Source organism: Phacochoerus africanus, chromosome 1 (assembly GCF_016906955.1).
Source record: "Phacochoerus africanus isolate WHEZ1 chromosome 1, ROS_Pafr_v1, whole genome shotgun sequence".
NCBI lineage: Eukaryota > Metazoa > Chordata > Mammalia > Artiodactyla > Suidae > Phacochoerus > Phacochoerus africanus.
In genome coordinates this window covers 174,759,598-174,778,668 of record NC_062544.1, presented here as the reverse complement: position 1 = coordinate 174,778,668, position 19,071 = coordinate 174,759,598, and positions in this window count along the sequence as shown.

The following is a 19,071-nucleotide window of genomic DNA, read 5'->3' as shown; positions in this document are numbered from 1 at the left end:
CATTTAATCCTAACAACAACTCTGTAAGGACTACTAGAATTATTGTATACATTTTCTATATGAAGAAACTGACTTGCAAAATATTAAGTAACTTGCCCAAGATCGCATATTAATTGAGCAGTAGATCCAGATATCATCCAGAGGAGTCTGACTCTGAAGTTATCCTCTTCAGCAATCATAATTCTGTAAAATAATATCACATGTTTATATAATAGTATAACATTGTTCAAATAGTGCCCCACAGAAGAGTAGTGTAAGGTAAATGGTATCATATATCGAAATAACTCTGTGGTCAAATGATTTTCAAAGCCCAGAATATCAAATGCTCCTCTTACAGATTAATGGTGCCCATGATTATATAAAGGCTCAGAGAATTCCTGCAGCAAAGAAATCTGTTTAACCAGCATTTTCCAAAGTGTGTATGGGGGAATGGGTAGCATTTCATAAAATCCTAGGGGAACAGAGTATCTAATGAAACACAACACGTAGATTTTTCACCAATACCTGGGTATATTCAGATAGACGCAGGATAAGTTTTCAAATCCATATGAGCATAATTCAAAGGTTGCTATTAAAAAAACTATAGAAAATTTCCAACTGTCTTTTACCCACAGCTATTGTCCCTACATGACCACTTTTCACTGATTAACATGCCAGGCATGTGAAAAAATAATAGTCTACAGGATGTCTGAAAAATTGGGGGAAAAAGGACAAACTCACTGTAAAACAAAATTAAATTTTCAAATAATGTGCTCACTATATTTTCAGGTGGTATACTTCTGAAACTAAAGAATTTAATTGTTAATCTAGAAAAATATAATAAATGAACTACTTCTTGGCATTTCCAGACTTTTGGATACCTTCTATCTATTATTATTTCATGTCAGCTTACTTTAACCTGATATTGAATTCAGCAGTGAATCGCTGATAATGAAGAAAACAAGGAAAAATAAACAGCTTCATCAAAGCAAACTTTCCTCCAGTAGGTAAAATGCATTGCTATTTGCATTAGAGAGGTGCCTGTAGCAGGATATAGTTTTTTTTTTTAAAAAAAAATGATCCTCCCTGTAGGCAGCAATATCTAGGAAGGAATGCAGAAATGTGTTGTAGTGGGTACTTTTCATATCTTAGTAGCCCAATGATTCTTCTCTCTATGTTGGTCTATACCCTTCCTTTCTCCTCCCACTTTTACCCAAACTTTCATTATCCCATTCCTAACTTCAGAGCAAGTCTTTGTGACTCATTCCCTCCCTTTCCAAGACATCTGTTTAGCATCTGCCAGGAGTATATATTCCTAGAATATTACTTCAATTATGGGCTTTTAGGCCCTGTGTTGCCAAATCAGCATCTCCCAAAGTGGACTCCACAGAGTACGAGAACCTCAAAATTCATGTGCTACTCTAAAGGAGGGAAAGATTCCAATCAAGAAAATTTAAATTTTCCTGGATTAAATGAAGTTAAACTACTTTCTTTTCTGTAAAATCCTATGAACTATGAATCTGTGAAGGAAGGGCACATTGAACAGTTTCTGAAAGTCCTTTAACCATGAAGACCTGTTATCAAAGAGCATCTCATAAGTCCCAGAATTTCTTAGAAGTCAGTTGGAGGAATGTCGGGCAGAATAAGAAAAACAAGTTCTTGTACCTGGTTTCAAGCTCATCATGGTTTTGGCTGCATCTGTTCTATACAACCGTATTTCCTACCACTCTTTAAATAAATCCTGTACTAAATCTGTCTCCTCTACCCCAAATGTGCCTCACTTTTTACTGCTTTAGTCATTCACTAAAAAATACTTGTTGAACATCTATTATATATTATTCACCATGAAATGCAACCACTGACTTCCAGTGAGAGAGGTAAATAGACAAGAACTAAGCATAATGATGATTGCCCTGATAGAGGGGAGTACTGGGTCCAAAAGCAAGTACAGGCAAACATCTAGCCCAGCTTTGAGAAAGCTTCCTAGGAGAGGTATCATCAGAAATGAATAAAGATGAGTGAGAGAACAAAGGGGGAATAATTGGAAATGTTTTTCTAGGCAAAGACAATGTGCAGAGAAAGGAGAAAGACTATATAGGATTGGTTACGAGCAAATTGGTCAGATGGCAATAATATAACCTAAATGGAGTAAGCGCAGAGCAATAAGCTTGGACAGGTAGGCTGAAGGCAAATTTTGCTGGTCCTAGCATACATTCCGAAATAATTTGGATTTTATCCTATAGTATAGACCAGAGATTAGAAAACCTTTTCTGTAAAGGATAAGATAGTAAAAAATGTGTGCTTTGTGGGCTTTATGGTCTCTGTCACAACCACTTAATGCTGCCACTGCAGTACACAGTCACAGACAATGGGTAAGCAAACAGATATGCCTGTATTCCAATAAAACTTTAGTTAAAAACTGATGGTGGGCTAGATTTGGCCCATGGGGTGTAGTTTGCCTCACTTGTGTTCGCAATATAGATTCTTGCTTCTCCAAGTTTTGTATAAGGTCCAGCAGTAGCAGCTGAAAATGTATTAGAAATGAAGAATCTTGAACTTCACTGCAGACTTACTGAATCTGAATCATTTAACAGTTTAATTGTATGTGCCCATTCAAGTCTGAGAAACACAACTGGAAAACAATGAAAGGTTTTAAGCATGAAAATGATATAACACACTTTTTCCCAGCTACAATGTGACTCTTTCTGAATATCCCCCGCCTGATATTTTCAAATCTGCAAACCCTCAATAATTTCCAAGCCCCACCTTGAATCTACCTCACCCATGGAACCATTTGCCACCAACCTAAAGTGACCACCTCCCTCTCTGATATCTTAGAGCACAAAAACACATTTTATCCTTTAATTGTTTCTATAGCTTTCCATAAGTCATAATCTGCTCAAGAATAAGAACTATCTGTACATCTTTTGTATTTCCCACAAAACCTAACAATGAAATATATGGAATAAGAAATGTATTCTATGTATTTCTTCCAGTTTAGAAACTGGTGTTGCTAGTTTAAACTGGGGCTACAGAGTTCCTAACTGTGGCATTTGTATTGCTTTAGGGGGTAAAGTTTCATCTCCCACATTAAGTCAGCTTCCATTGGGAAAAAAAAAAAATTTTAAGTTATACCTCTAAGCCATGAATACTTTTGGATATAAGAAGGCTTGGTCAGAGGAATTACATGGCTCAAAAAAAAGAAAAAAAAAAATTCCTCTAAAGTTTTCCGGGGAGAAAAAAACCGCTCTAAGTAAGGACATCATCTGTGTATAGTTCCTCAACTCTTACAAGTCTGATCTTGAGAAATATCCATCAATGCTTTGTTTCTCCATCTCAAGAGGCTTATGCAGTTCTAAACTAAGCCAAAAAAGTGTTGCTTGATTCACTTGAGACATTCATGAAATTTGTTACAATCTTGTTACTATCAGTTGAAGGTATTAGGCATTCCAGGGCCATCTCATTTTCTCCCAGGGGTGAGAGGCTAAGTTGACAGTGGAGGCCTCATTCACACAATCTTGCACATTTCTGCATTAAAAACAAGCATGAGGTCCAAGTTCTCCAGGGAAATCTGGATGGCAGTGCTCAAGATTAGGGACACTTTCTGACTCCCTATCTCTGGACAGGCAAGAGTCTGTATAATTTAATTTAATTATAAATTAAAATTTATCAGAACCAAGGTTATAGGTGATGGGAGTAGGGATGAAGTGGAAGAGTGATAGTCCATGGCTGTAGAACATAGAACCCAGGAGGGAGAACTAAAAGAGAGATTGTATAACGGCAAGAACAGAATCAGGAAGACTGTCCAGTACAAATGATCTGGAGAGTCAGAGAAGAAACTGGGACCATAAAGCAGAGCAAGCATATGACTTACGGAACATGGAAGTCAGAGCCAAGAGTGATTTCCAGAGGTAGGGGAAGGTACCTATGGTCCTTTATAGGGTGCTAGAGACCTTTCCTGTGGGAGAAGTTGTTACAAACACTCCGCACATTGAAACAATAGGATTTTGGTCTAAGTTGAGTATATTTTATCTGGTTTTATAGGGCAGAATATGGAAAGATAACATCAGTCTATGTAGCCCATAGTTTCTCTACATAGTGGATATCACAATAATTTTTAAATCCTTTCCATGAATGATTTTAGGAAAGTTTAGATTCATTAACTTTTAAAAGGAAACAGCTTTAAATTCCCTCCCCTGGCTAACTAAGCCCATACCCTTGCTCATCTGGAATGAGAACTGGTACTAAAACACAGATAAATCCCATCAGAATTGAGCCCTAGCAACCACAGTTCAATTTAATACCTAAATATTATCAGGTGTTCTTCAAAGAAATGCCATTGGGGAGGCATTAGAAAAGCAGTGGGCTAGTATTTCAGAAACTGTCTATGAAAATGGTATCATAAATTATAGTACTGGAATAAAAGTTAACTTTGAGTACTTAGAATATACTAGGCTTCAGCACTCTATACTGATGATCTCCTTGCTTCCTCACAAAATTATTTTAAGATAAGTGCCAGTGTATTTCTCATGTGATAGATGAAGAAACTAAAGCACCATGAGGCAGACTTAAACATAGCCAGGCTGACTCTCTGCTTTTAGCCGCCACATGGGATGGCACCCCGCCATGCTTAGCAACCTATAGAACCTATATAATACTGGCTTCTGATGTGATCACTTCTCTAATGTAAAGAAACATCCCCAGTGCAAAATATTTTTTCAGACATTCCTCTTTTATGAATGATTTTACCAAAATAATTTTTTTTTGTCTTTCGTCTTTTTTTTTTAAGGCTGCACCTGTGGCATATGGAGGTTCCTAGGCTAGGGGGTCTAATCGGAGCTGTAGCTGCTGGCCTACACCATAGCCACAGCAATAGCCAGATCCAAGCTGCATCTGCGGCCTACACCACAGCTCATGGCAATGCCAGATCCTTAACCCACTGAGCGAAGCAAAGGATCGAACCCGCAACGTCATGGTTCGTAGTCAGATTCATTTCCTCTGTGCCACGATGGGAATTCCCAAAATAAAATATTTTAATTAAATTTACATACTTTTCACATATCAAATTTCTCACATATTCAGCCTCGGTGCTAAAACTTACATTGTTTTATTTTTATAATGCGCATAAGCCTAAATGTTTCTCCAAATGTAACATTTCCATCAATCACCTTTATTTTTTTTTTAATTTTTTGTCCTTTTAGGGCCGCACCCGTGGCATATGGAGATTCCCAGGCTAGGGGTCTAATTGGAGGTGTAGTCACCAGCCTACGCCAGAGCCACAGCAGATTGAAGCCACACCTGCAATCTACACCACAGCTCATGGCAATGCAGGATCCTGAACCCACTGAGCGAGGCCAGTGATCGAACCCGCAACCTCATGGTTCCTATTTGGATTCATTTCCCCTGCACCATGACAGGAACTCCTCCGTCAATCACCTTTAGATATCTTCCTGGAAAAAGGAAATTAAAGATCCCAATAACACTGAATTTAATTAGCACACAACGATTTACAGAACATTTCAGCATTTTAGCCCACATGGTTTCTAAGAAGCTCTTTGTGAACAAAATGAGAATTTTTTTATGACTGCTTTAAGAAATCCATAGAGAAAACGGTTGAGTAAAATATGTTATTTATTAAAGACAGTGACTATTTTTTAAGAGAATATGTATGTTTACTATTTTTAAGTTAGTCATAAGAAACATGGGAACTATAAACTATAAAATTCTGTATACCTGTTCTTTTTTTTTTTTTCTTTTTTGGCCTCCCCATGACATATGGAGTTCCAGGCCAAGGATCAGATCCAATCCATTGTTGTGGCCTTTGCTGCAGCTGTGGCAATGCCAGGTCCTTTAACGTACTATGCCGAGCCATGAATTGAACTTACATCCTGGCACTGCAGTCCCTTTGCACCATAGCAGGAACTCCTACCTATTCTTATCTACAGATCTTGTTCATAATAAAAAGAAAATTCTTTTAAAATGGCTCATTATCTTATTCCTTTGAAACTATCTTTAATTTTTTAATGCATGTTTTACAAACTGTTCCATTATTTCCATAAACCCTGATTGCAAGACTATAATGGATCATTTAATATGAATTTTAACTATAAGTATGTGTTAAAGTACCTGTAACATTTTAATGAGCTTTCAAGATAAATAAACTCAATCATTGACTACCAATTATGTAATAATTATAGTTTGTTCTTTAGGAAGCTATTGGACATATGTTGCTATGTCCATTTTATAGATAAGAAAGCTAAGTGACCTATCCAAAGTTGCACATATAGTAAATAAAAAATCAAATTACCACTTGATTCTTCTTCACATCCCAAGTATTTATGCATTTTCACTGATGTCAAGAAGTAATTTTTATATCAAACACATCTATAAGAATCTAGAGGAAAATGAGAATGTGGTCCAAATAAGCAATAAAGAGTATAATGATGTTGATGTTATTAAAAAGTGTATTATGTACCAGGCATTATGTTAAGCACTTTATATGTATCATTCCATTTAATTTAAAGACTATTGGAGTTCCTGTCGTGGCTCAGTGGTTAACGAATCTGACTAGGAACCATGAGGTTGCAGGTTGGATATCTGGCCTTGCTCAGTGGGTTGAGGATCTGGTGTTGCCGTGAGCTATGTTGTAGATTGCAGACGCGGCTTGGATCCCGCGTTGCTGTGGCTCTGGTGTAGACTGGCGTCTACAGCTCCAATTCGACCCCTAGCCTGGGAACCTCCGTATGCCATGGGAGCGGCCCAAGAAATGGTAAAAAAAATAAAATAAAATAAAATAAAAAAAATAAAAAATAAATAAAGACTATCATACAAAATAGTAATGTAACCATTGTCATTTTATAAGTAGACAAACTTAAGAAACTTGTCTCATTTCAAAGGTAAATATCTTAATCTCCCCAAGATTAGACATGAAAATGTGTAGAAAATTTTGTCAAATTTAACTTTAGTGCATTATAAACCTATTAAAATTATGTCTATGAAGCTATATAGTAGTGGAAAATGCTTGTAATCTGTAGAATTGAAAGGAGGGTATATATATTTAAACATGTAATAACGTACTAAATTATTACAACTATGAAAAAAAATGGAGAAAGAATAGAAGAAGAAATATATGTGAATCGCAGGATTCTGCAACGATCACTGAGAGTTCCTATTGTGGCTCAGCAGATTAAGAACCCAACTTGTATCCACAAAGATGTGAGTTCAATCCCTGGCCTCCCTCAGTGGGCTAAGGATCATAGCTCACAGAGGTGGCTTGGATCTGGCGTTGTCATGTCTGTGGCATAGGCCAGCAGCTATGGCTCCAATTCGACCCTCGGACCCTGGGAACTTCCATATGCCATGGGCGAAGCCCTAGAAACAAAAAAATAAAATAATCACCAATGACCCATGCCCTTAATGAAAACTCTGAATATGATAGAATTTCACTCCTGTGATTATATTATACAACAGAAGAATTTTTGCAGGTATAATTAAGATTGCAAATCAGTTGAGTTCATCAAAAGGAAGACTATCCTAATTAATTCTAATTAGATGAGTTTTTAAAAGGAGGTCTTGAGATAGAAGAGATGCTCCTGATAGCCTGGAAGAGAGCAAACATCTGTGTTGTGAACTGCCTGTGAAAGCTGTGGCAGAGAACTGCAGGCAGTCCCCAGCAGCTAAGAATGGCTCCTGGATGAGAGCTACCAAGAAAATGGGGACCTTCATCAGATGGCCACAGTGAACTGGATTCTCTCTACATTCTTCAACAGCTCGGAAGAAGACCTTGAGCCCAAGATGAGAACTGCAGCCCTGGACAAAACTTTGACTATAGCCTTCTGAGACATGAAAAGAGGTACAGCTACACTGTGTCCAGACCCAAAATTGTGCTTCCTTCAACAACATGAACTTATTTTTTCACAGTTCTGGAGAGTGAAAGTCTAAGATCATGGTGCCAGTATGATCAAGTTCTGGTGAGAGCCCCACTTTAAGGGCTCTTTCATAAGGGCCCTAATCCCATTCATGAGGACTCCACCCATATGAATTTATCACTATCCACCTCATAGTACCTTCACACATGGAGCAGGATTTCAAAATAGTATTTTGGGAAGATACAAACATTCAGTCTGCAATAGTTGATAAAGATTTTTTTTTTTTTCTTTTGGCTGGGTTTGGGAAGGGTGGAGTTGATATTTTAGAAGAATCATTCCAAGGAAAAAGGAATTAGATTAACCAAATGAACCACTTTTAAATTAAAAACTTCTTGATTATTTATATTTAAAAGAACATTATAGGAGTTCCCATCACGGCTCAGTGGTCAACAAACCCGACTAGTACCCATGTGGATGTGGGTTCAATCCCTGGCCTTGCTCAATGGGTCGTAATCTAGCATTGCTGTGAGCTGTAGTATAGGTCACAGACATGGCTCGGATCTGGCATTGCTGTGGCTGTGGCTTAGGCCAGCAGCTACAGCTCTAATTCGACCCCTAGGCTGGGAACCTCCATATGCTGTGGGTGTGGCCCTAAAAAGACCCCCCCCAAAAAATTACTATACCCATATTTTAGAGAATCGAAGGTGATTTATCATTTGAACCTCATATCATTGGAGTAGCAAAACCTCAGAATAAACCGTTAAAACAATGGCTTGTAAGTAAAGCTTTCGATTACAATTAATAGCAAATGCTCTTTAAAAAAACAGAAATATTGCTTTAATATTTTAGTACTTTATAGTAGTAATCAAATATGTCTTCTTAAATCATATTTAATTAATTTTTTTCCAGAAAAATAATTTATTAAATAACATTGAGGGAGTTACTGTCGTGGCTCAATGGTTAACGAATCCAACTAGGAACCATGAGGTTGTGGGTTCAATCCCTGACCTTGCTCAGTGGTTTAAGGATCTGGCGTTGCTGTGAGCTATGGTGTAGGTCGCAGACGCAGCTCGGATCCCGTGTTACTGTGGCTCTGGCGTAGGCTGGTGGCTACAGCTCTGATTAGATGCCCCATCCTGGGAACCTCCATATGCCATGGGTACATCCCTAGAAAAGACAAAAAGACAGAAAAATAAAAAAATAAAAATAACATTGAGATTTGTAGCATCATGTAAAACTGACTTTAGTTTTACTATTAGAAAATGTTTGTGATCCAAATTATAGTAAGTGGTGATCCCCAACCAATATTTTCTCAGAGAGTCAAACTTAAAATTACTAGCATATAAAGAGGAAAAGCTCCAATTTTTTAATTTTAAAGCTTATTATAATTATAACTTCTTTTTTCTATGTCAATATGTTTTCATTGATGGGTCACCAAAGAACTATACATATTCTTTTCCAAAGGCAATTTAGAGACCTCTCATTACTCTTTCACCAGATTTATAAAGGATAAATGATTTTTCTATGAAGCTTCATTCCCTTTTATTATTTGATATTATGGCAGATTCTGATTTTAAACACCATAACTCACTCAACATAATTATGCCCTATTTTATAGCTTGCTACATTATTTTTGAAAAGTACATTATTCATTGTAGTCTGAAAACATTTCTTAGGATAAATATGAATGTATTAACTTAGTTAACAATGCTTCAAGTACAGTGTAGATGATATTAAAACCAATGTTTTTTTGACTGCTAGCAAAACATAAATTATAGCAAATATATAAGAAATTACTTATTTGGGGGGTTAGTTATGTTATACTAGCATCCAACAAGTAGTGAGATAAATACCAGAAATTAGATTTTATTTTAATGCAACGTAAAGTAAAAAGGAATAAGAGATGGAATTAGTGCATGAAAAATAAGTTTATCTTCACCCTCTTAAGGCAATTTCAGGGTAGTCGCGGTGTTAATGGACTATGTACCTTCTACTTAAACAGATATGATTTTCAGTTTTTGTTCCACTGCTAACTAGCTGAGTGATAACAGCATGTAGTAATTAATCTCTCTGAGACTTTATTCTTATCTGCATAATGGGAATGTAGTTACTGACTTCTGGGTCACTCTGCAAATTAAATGCAGTAAATGAGTAAGGCAGCTAATAGAGACAGACAGTAGATAATCATTACATGATTGATGTTGTTATTGTTGTTAAATGTACCTTTAGAATTTGAAGTGTTAAAGGACAGGTGCATGATTTGTGACTCTTTTTAGATAAGATATCATTCATTTTAACATCTCTTCTCCTATACTGCTACCATTTCTTTGGAAATTTACCTCATTGCTTATAGGTTCTATTACAGAGAATTACTCATAACTTTGAGATGTCTTATACAACTGACTGTATCATTATCATGTGGCTTCTTAATCTTTTAGGCAGCCAAGCTCATTTAAGCGATGTAGAATCCATAATAAATGAAGAATGAAATAAAGTTGGCCCTTGAAATGCAGGAGTAATAGGTACTTACCCCTGGCAGTTGAAAACTTGTGCATAATTTTGACTCCCCCAAAACTTAACTACTAATAGCCTACCATTGACTGGAAGCCTTACTGACAATATACATCATCAATGAACATACATTTTGTATGTTATCTATATTATATATTGTATTCTTACAATAAAGAAAATAAAATATTAGTAAGAAAATCATAAGGAAGAGAAAATACATTTACAGCACTGTACTGTCTTTATGGAGACTGTAAGTTTACATCATCTATTTATAAGATATAATCTCTCTGTCAGTACCTACATCAATATTGTCTTATAGGATATGAAACAGTAGACATTAAAAATGAAAAGATATGATAAATTCATATTTATTTACAGCTATAAAAATTCATGCATTGATAATGAAAAAGCATTGCTTTCTGGTAGTAATTGCTTTATCATAGCCTAGTATAATTGATGCAATTGCTTCATGGTAGCCTAGCTTACACATTAATGGATGAATTATCATAAAAAATTGTATGGTATATAATATTTCGGTCATATTCTTAACCCAGTATTGGAAACATTGTTACATTTTTTCCACTGTGATGATTGGCTAATACCCAGTTTCTCCAATTATGAGAGAGATGGGCATACTGTATAATATTGTAATTCTTTGAAAGCAGAATTATAAAACAGTAAGAAAACTTAACACTTTATTAGGCTTTTATTAAATATCACTCACCTTATGCCTCTGAAAGGATAAGTTGTTCACTTCAACACAAGTCTTGCACATAATGTTCTACATGATAAATCCTTAGGTGGTGATGATGATAATGACACATAAGCATACAGTTCTGGCTGTGTAGTTATTATATTTTCACAATCACGTCATATACAACAGATGTTTATTAACTGTATGCCATGACGATTATTTACTATTTATTAAGTGGAATTAGATCGTCGTAAAGGTCTTCATCCTCATCATCTTCACATTGAGCAGGCTGAGGCGGAGGAAGAGGAGGGGTTGGTCTTGCTGCCCCAGGGGTGGCAGAGGCAGAAGAGTTGGAGGAAGTGGAAGGGGAGGCAGGAGAGACAGGCACACTCAGTGTACCTTTATGAAAATACACCATAATTTCCATCTGAGTTTTTTTGCTTTTTCATTTCTCTAAAAATATTTTTATATGGTCCCAGTCCTTCTTCCACCATTTTCTTTAGTTTCAGTGCTTATATCATAGAAGTTTCATCTTGTAAAGGGAGTTAAAAACAGTCTCGAATAATCTAAACCCTTCTATTGGATTGTCTAATGTCAGTTTGTTTTCTGGCACTGGTTCTTCTGTCTTCTTTCTTATCATCTGGCACTGGTTCAGAAGTACTCATCTCCATTAAAACTGAGGTGTTAATGTCTCTAGAATAGTGTCTATCAGCTTTGAATTTCTCCAAGAGTCATATCTTGAAACTTTTCACCCTCACCTTTTTTTTCACCATATCCACAATTTTTTTCATGATTTCCTTGATTGACTCAAGTCATAAATTCTGAAAGTCGTGCATAACATCTAGACATAATTTTCTCCAGGAGGAATTTATCGTTCAGGCTTAGTGATTTTCATGGCTTTTTCTACTACAATAATGGCACTTTCAATGATGTAATCCTTCCAGACTTTAATGATGTTCTCTCCACTGAGGTTCTTTTCTATTGTGTTGACAGTGCTTTCCATGGACTACCATGTGGAAAGAGCTTAAAGGTCCTTATGACTTCCTGATCTACAGGCTAAATTAGAAGTATTGTGTTTGGGTACAAGTAGACCACCTTGATGCCTTTGGCGTTGAATTCATAGGGTTCTGGGTGGCCAAGGACATTGTCCAGTATTGAAAGAATTTTAAAATGCAGTCCCTTACTGATAAGGTATTTCCTGACTTCAGGGACAAAGCATTGATGGAATAAATCCAGAAAAATGGATCTCATTGTCCAGAACTTCTTGTTGTACCATCAAAGACTGACAGTTGTATTTATCTTTTTCGTTCAAGGCTTGGGGGTTTCCAGCTTTATAGATAAGTGCAGTCCTGATCATAAACCCAAGTGCATTTGCACAGAACAGTAGAGTTAGCCTACCCCTTCCTACCTTAAATCCTGGTGCTTACTTCTCTTCCTTACTAATAAATGTAACTTTGTGGCATTTTTTTTTCCAGAATAGGGCACTTTTGTCTATATTAAGAACTTGTTCAGGCAAATATCCCTTCTCCTCAGTGATCTATCTTAATGGAGTATGGGAACACATCTTCTTGGTCAGCAGAAGCCGCTTCTTCTGCGATCTTGGCACTTTAAAGCCAAACCTCTTTCTAAAAGTCTGAAACCATCCTTTGCTTACATTAAATTCACTAGTTTTTGCTCCTCCACATTCCTTTTGTTTTAGTTTGTCAATAATGACTTCAGTTTTTCTTGAATCGCATTAGAGTTTTCAGGTGTGAATTTCTTATAGTAATTCTGCACCCACATAAAAGCTGCTTTTTTTTTTTTTTTTTGCACCTGAGGCATATGGAAGTTCCCAGGGTACAGCTGCCAGCCTACACATAGCCACAGAAATGCAGGATCTGAGCCATCCACAACCTATACCACAGCTCACAGCAACGCTGGATCCTTAACCCACTGAGCAGGACCAGGGATCAAACCCACGTCCTCATGGATACTAGCTGGTTTCGTCACCGCTGAGCCACAACAAGAATACCAAAAGCTGCATTTTTAATAAGAGATACAAAGGTACTTCACAAAAACTGCAAGGTTTATGTGCCTGCTGTCCTAGCTGCAGCAATAGTTTCACAAATTTCCTTTTTTTTTTTTTTCAAAGTGTCCTTATGCTGGATTCAGTTACCCTCAAATGTTGAGAAACCACTGTTAAAGACTTCTTTCTACAGTACCTATCACACGACTGAACATTTTCTTGTTATGTCATGACTTTACTTCTTAGGAGCACTTCAAGCATCACTAGAGGCACTTCATATGGGTACCATGGTGTTGTTATTTCAATGTTATGCCATCGCACTAAGCATGATGAAAAATACACAAGAACCACAGGATTTCACTTTATTATGCAATACGCAATTTATTAGACAGACTGCTCATGTGGAGATGATTAGCATCACAAAGCATTTTAAGCAAACATTTGCAACACTTAAGCTCTCTACAATAGCAACAAGAGGTGGCTACAGAATTATTACAATAGTTCAGTGTATACTACAGTTAATTTTTTGCAGTTATGATTTAATACTGTATCTTTACATTTGTTTACTCTCAACTCTGAATGGTGCCATGTATGGTCTGTGTGCCTAAGTTTTGATAAATTTTAACAGTTTATAGTAGGTTTGTGTATATTTTATGGTTGAAAATGATAGAATAGTATCTACATAGATTTTATGCAATCATGACATACCTTTTGCTTAATTTGTCAATATTTCAAGGCTACATGATTTTCAGGTTTTTTCAAATTGTCACAAATCTCTGAGAATTTTACCAATATATTTATTGAAAAAACTATGTATAAGTAGACCCACACAATTCAAACTCATGTTGTTGAGGAGTCAACTATACTTAGGAAATTATTCCACAAATGTTTCACTTTTATCTGAAGTGAGGCAATAAATTTTTTGTCCATCCCTATGTATAATAAAGTAAGAAAATAGTGGAATACAGTACAAAATCTCAACAGTATATTTAGTCAGATGAAGCACCTCTTTTTAAAAACTGATAAATAAGTTAGAGGTCTTTAAACTTAGGGGATTTCCTTCTTTATTCTGTGTTAAAAATTCAAGGGAGTTACAGGGAGTCCCATCGTGGCTCAGTGGAAACAAACCCAACTAGTATCCATGAGAATGTGGGTTCAATCCCTGGCCCTGCTCAGTGGGTTAAGGATCCAGCATTGCCATTGTGGTGTAGGTCAAAGATGCGGCTCAGATCTATCCTTGCTGTAGCTGTGATGTAGACTGGCAACTCTAGCTCTGATTTGACCCCTAGCCTGGGAACGTCCAGATGCCACAAGTGAGGTCCTGAAAAGCCATTAATTAATTAATTAATTAAACAGACCAAATTATAGGTTTTTAATTCATCATAGTGTTTTTCCTCTCTCACACACACACAAACTAGCAAAATCATGTGGTAATTATCTTGTTTTCAGGTGCAATACCTATCATCATTTCTTAGTGTTGACAAAAGTTCAAACTCCTCTGCAAGAACAAGAGAGAACTGAAGTCTATCTAGGCTGGGGCTCTGGGAAACCAGTTTAAATGAGGAATAAAGTAGAACCATGCCTACCTTGTGCAGCAAGGAGCTTAGGCAGAGGTGGAAGCAGTGGTGCTTTTCTACAGTTTATTAGAGGCAATGAGACAAAAAAAATAAATAAATAACAGAAGTATCAAAACATGAGCACATTACAAGGGCATCATAATTTCAAAAGTTCTCATAACACTCTTCATTCTCTGAATCTTTTTTAAACTAATCCACAAAAGCTCTAATGTCCTTCTGCTCACCTCTTCCTTTTATTACTAAAAATGGAATTCATCAACTCTCCCTCTTCATTTAGCCCACATCCTTAATGTAAGTGGTTAAGCACACAGGCTACCTGTATTTAAATCCTAGCTTCATCACTTGCTAGATCTGTGGGATAATGCAATTTACCTAACATCTCTGTGCTTCAGTTTTCCCATCTTTAAGTGGCAATAACAGTAGAACCTACCTGTTAGGACTGACTGAGAATTGAATGCATTAATAATTGTAAAGTTCTTAGAATAGTGCCAAGCAGATGGTAAGTGCCATTAAGTGTTTATCAAATAAAAAATTTTAAATTAGCATGAATCATTGGATGTATGAACCAAGCGGCAGTTCAAGGGCTTCCTAGTATGAGAGAGATAATTTGCATCAGGCAAACCTCACTCATACCTCCAGGAAACACAACATTATAACTCCCAAAACTAGACTGCCAGGTCTTTGAAGACATGCCCCATGGCTTACTCATATTTATATTCTCACTTTCTAACATAGTGCCTAGCCCATGGTGATTAATAGTCATAAAATAAATGAACTAACGATGGGTTGTTAATATCATTCATTAATTTTTACTCTATGTAGAAAATAAGATCTCAGATGGTATCTTCCAAGAGGAAATAACAGTTTGGGAATGGTAATTTAAGCCAAAGTGACCCAAGATGGAGGTAGAAGATCAATAGGATGATAGTACAAATCTTATCTCATTCAACTCCAGCCAGAAAAATAGGGTGCATTTGGGCCTGCAGCATGATGTATCAGAGATTCTGGGAAGGACAGAGGCAGGAAAATAAGGTTGGTACTGACATTTGGAGTTCAAGCAAAAAAAGACTTAGACAACCAGAAAGTCATTCTGAAGCAGTTTTCACTAGCCTAGCAGAGGAATAGGGCAATTTTATAATCTCAGAAATGCTGCCAAAGTTAAAGCATTATTTAAGGCTTCATGGACTTGGAATCAGGGCCAGCCCTGCCATTAGCTCTTGACCTTGGTGAGTCACCTAGCCTCTCTAAGCCTCAGTTTCCTCCTCTCCAATATAAGACATTGACTAATGATCCAAAAGGTCCTTTGCAATTCTGGAGTTCTTTGATACTAATAGCAGACTGAAAATTTAAGCTCTTCAAGGAAAAATAAAATACTTTCTTTTTAATTCACAGAGCGATTGTGGGGACTGTATATCTCCTTTCTGTGTCCAATAATACTATCTATTCCTAAAATTCATTGTGTTTTAGATTTACATTTGTAATGATGTGGACTGACAATCAGTTTAGGATAATTGCCAAAAAATAGAGCTTAATTCCCTAGATGAAATTTATTTTTAACTTTGAGTCACCCATCAGAACTCTGTAATAGCAATATGGTATGAAAATCCTAACAGTCTCTAAAGAGTCTTTGTAAACACTAGCTTAAAAATATTACAATACCAGAAGTTCCCATTGTGGTGCAGTGGAAACAGATCCAACTAGTATCTATTAGGATGTGGGTTTGATCCCTGGCCTCTGTCAGTGGGTCAGCAATCCTGCATTGCTGCAGCTGGGGTGTAGGCCAAGTAGCTGTCACTCTGAATCGGCCCCTAGCCTGGGAACTTCCATATGCCACGGATGCAGCCCTAAAAAGTAAAAAAAAAAAAAAAATCTACAATACTTGTTTAGTTTTTGAATAATTTATAAATAAAACTTAAAAGGCTTTACCCTTAATCTAAATTATAGTTGCTCTCTAGATTTACAGAAACAAAACAAAACTGAACCACTAGTTCTGAAGTGGGTGGGGGAGAAGAATGAGTCACAATCCTATCACTTTTATGTTTCGATACAAATGGCACATACTCACCTAGGGATTTGTGTCAAACTCAGGTTTAAATGGTAGAAACTGATTTATTTATTTACTTGATTCACAAAGGCTCAGTGCCTCTAGGCAATCAATCTCTTTGCAAAAAGACATCAATTATTTGAGATTTTTACCTCCAAACCTCAATGTGCTATCTCTGATTATTGTTAAATGAAGTCTCAGTTGGCAGAAAAGTTCACCATACTAAGGCTCTTGATAGCTTCAGAGAAATACTTCATTAGATTCTAAAGCACCCAAGTCATACCACCAAAGCACAAGCAAACCTCCAGAGTCTCCTTCAAAAATTATTCACAGCCCAGCTACTACTGGGGCCATAAAAGGCATGGTCTCAGAACCACAGAGTTAAGGTAGAAACCAGTTCTTTTTTTCTGCTAACTGCATAAGGAATATTTTCCATGATATCAAGATCTCTAAAATCACAAGGTAGGTGAAATTGCTTAGTAACCTGTAACTCATTTCACAAATTAAAAAAATCAAGAGGTATGTAGAGAAAAATACTTATATGCATCATCATTTAAGAGTGCTGGAGTGTCATAAATGATAAAAAGACCAACTCCGTATTCTTTCTGAGAAAACAAAAAGTTCTAGTTATATTTTTCCTCTATGTCACGCATATTTCCACAGGTTACGTGAGAAACAAAAAGATAGAGGCAGAGCGGGGGGCAGGGATCTAAAGAGTTAAAAGTTTCATATACTACATGTATTTAATTGTGGACAAGTGGAACTATAAAAATAACATTTTATAGTCTTATACTATGTTGTCTTTTCATTAAACTGATGGAGTTGTATGTTTGTTGTTGGCTATGTTATCTTCTTCTGAAGATATATTTAAGAGAGAAAAGTGGGTTTTTTTTTCTGGTTTGTATTAATCAAGTATTAACCTGTAACTGTATTACTTTAACGTGTATCCCAAAATCTTGTAGAATAAGTTCAGATCTACTGATAACATCAACTTCTCAATATTAAAAGACTATTTTTATTTCTAAAGATGCATCGCTTTCTTTAATGAGATCCAAGAAATGGATTCTTAGGATCAGAGATTTTTCATAACTAGAAGAAGTTTTCTATATCATTCAGTCTAACCTTAAACAGAAATTCTGAATTATTTGTAAAATGTCTCAGACCAAAGAGAACCCAGATGCTCTTTGGACACTTCCCATGATAGGGACTCTCACTGCTTCAGGAGATTTTCACTTGAATTTCAAAGAGTTCTCTTGGGTCCTTTTAAAAATTCATACATTCTCTTTAAATCTACTTTTTCTACACCCAATTCTGCAACCTAGTCCTATTTCTCCATATGGGGAAATCAAAGAATAAAGCTAATCCCACTTCCCTGTGAAAACTCCATAAATATTTGGAGATGGTTATCCAAGACATTATATTAAGACATTCTAGCTTAATATAAGTAAATGCAATAAATGCAAGCTCATGATTTTTATTATCAAAACCCTAAAGATGTTCCTTTCTCAGATTTCCCATACCTAGTTTCTTTAGGATGACAACAACATAACACATATCTCTGTTGTTAAATCAATTAAACAAGGAGGCCATTAGATAGAGGAGGCTCTAATGCTATGGCTGCCTATGTCAAACCAAAAGCCTGTAAATGCCTCCAGGTTACAAAACTGAAACCTAGTGACAACAAATTGCAAACAGCCAACTAGGCTTTATGCTATAGCCAATCAATAATTTCATTTCTTTGCTTCTGTACCTTCTCTGTATAAGTAGTTCCCCAAGCCCCTGTGGATGAAGCACTCCTAAACACTTCTGGTTTGGGGCTGCCAAATTCCAATCAATTTTCACCCGCATAAATTCCTAAAAATGTTCATATACCTTAGTTTATGTTTTAACACTGTACTCCAGAACAGAGTCATACAAAAGTCTGTCATTCTCCGTATCTTGAAACGGAAAATATATCCTCTCTTTAAGTACATGTGGATCTTTCATTAAAATGAACCAAATATTATACCACTAAGAAAATCTAAATAGGGAGTTCTCTTATGGGACAGCAGGTTAAGGATTGGGCATTGTCACAACAGCACCTTGGGTTGCTACTGTGGAATGTGTTCAATCCCTGGTCAGGAACTTCCACATGCCATGGGCACATGTAAATAAAAAGAAAGAAAATATAAATTTATTCTAAAATTTAGAAATAATGTTGGTCATTTTCTCTCATCCAACATAATAAAACTGGAAAGTATGTTAAAAGTATTTTAAAAATTCACCCACCTGAAAATTAAAACTAAAATTCTCAAATAATGTTGGATCAAAGTGAAATACAGTCCAAATTACATATAATTTAAAAATAGTGATAATGAACGTAATATGAACCCCTATGTTCTCCTTCATCTGCC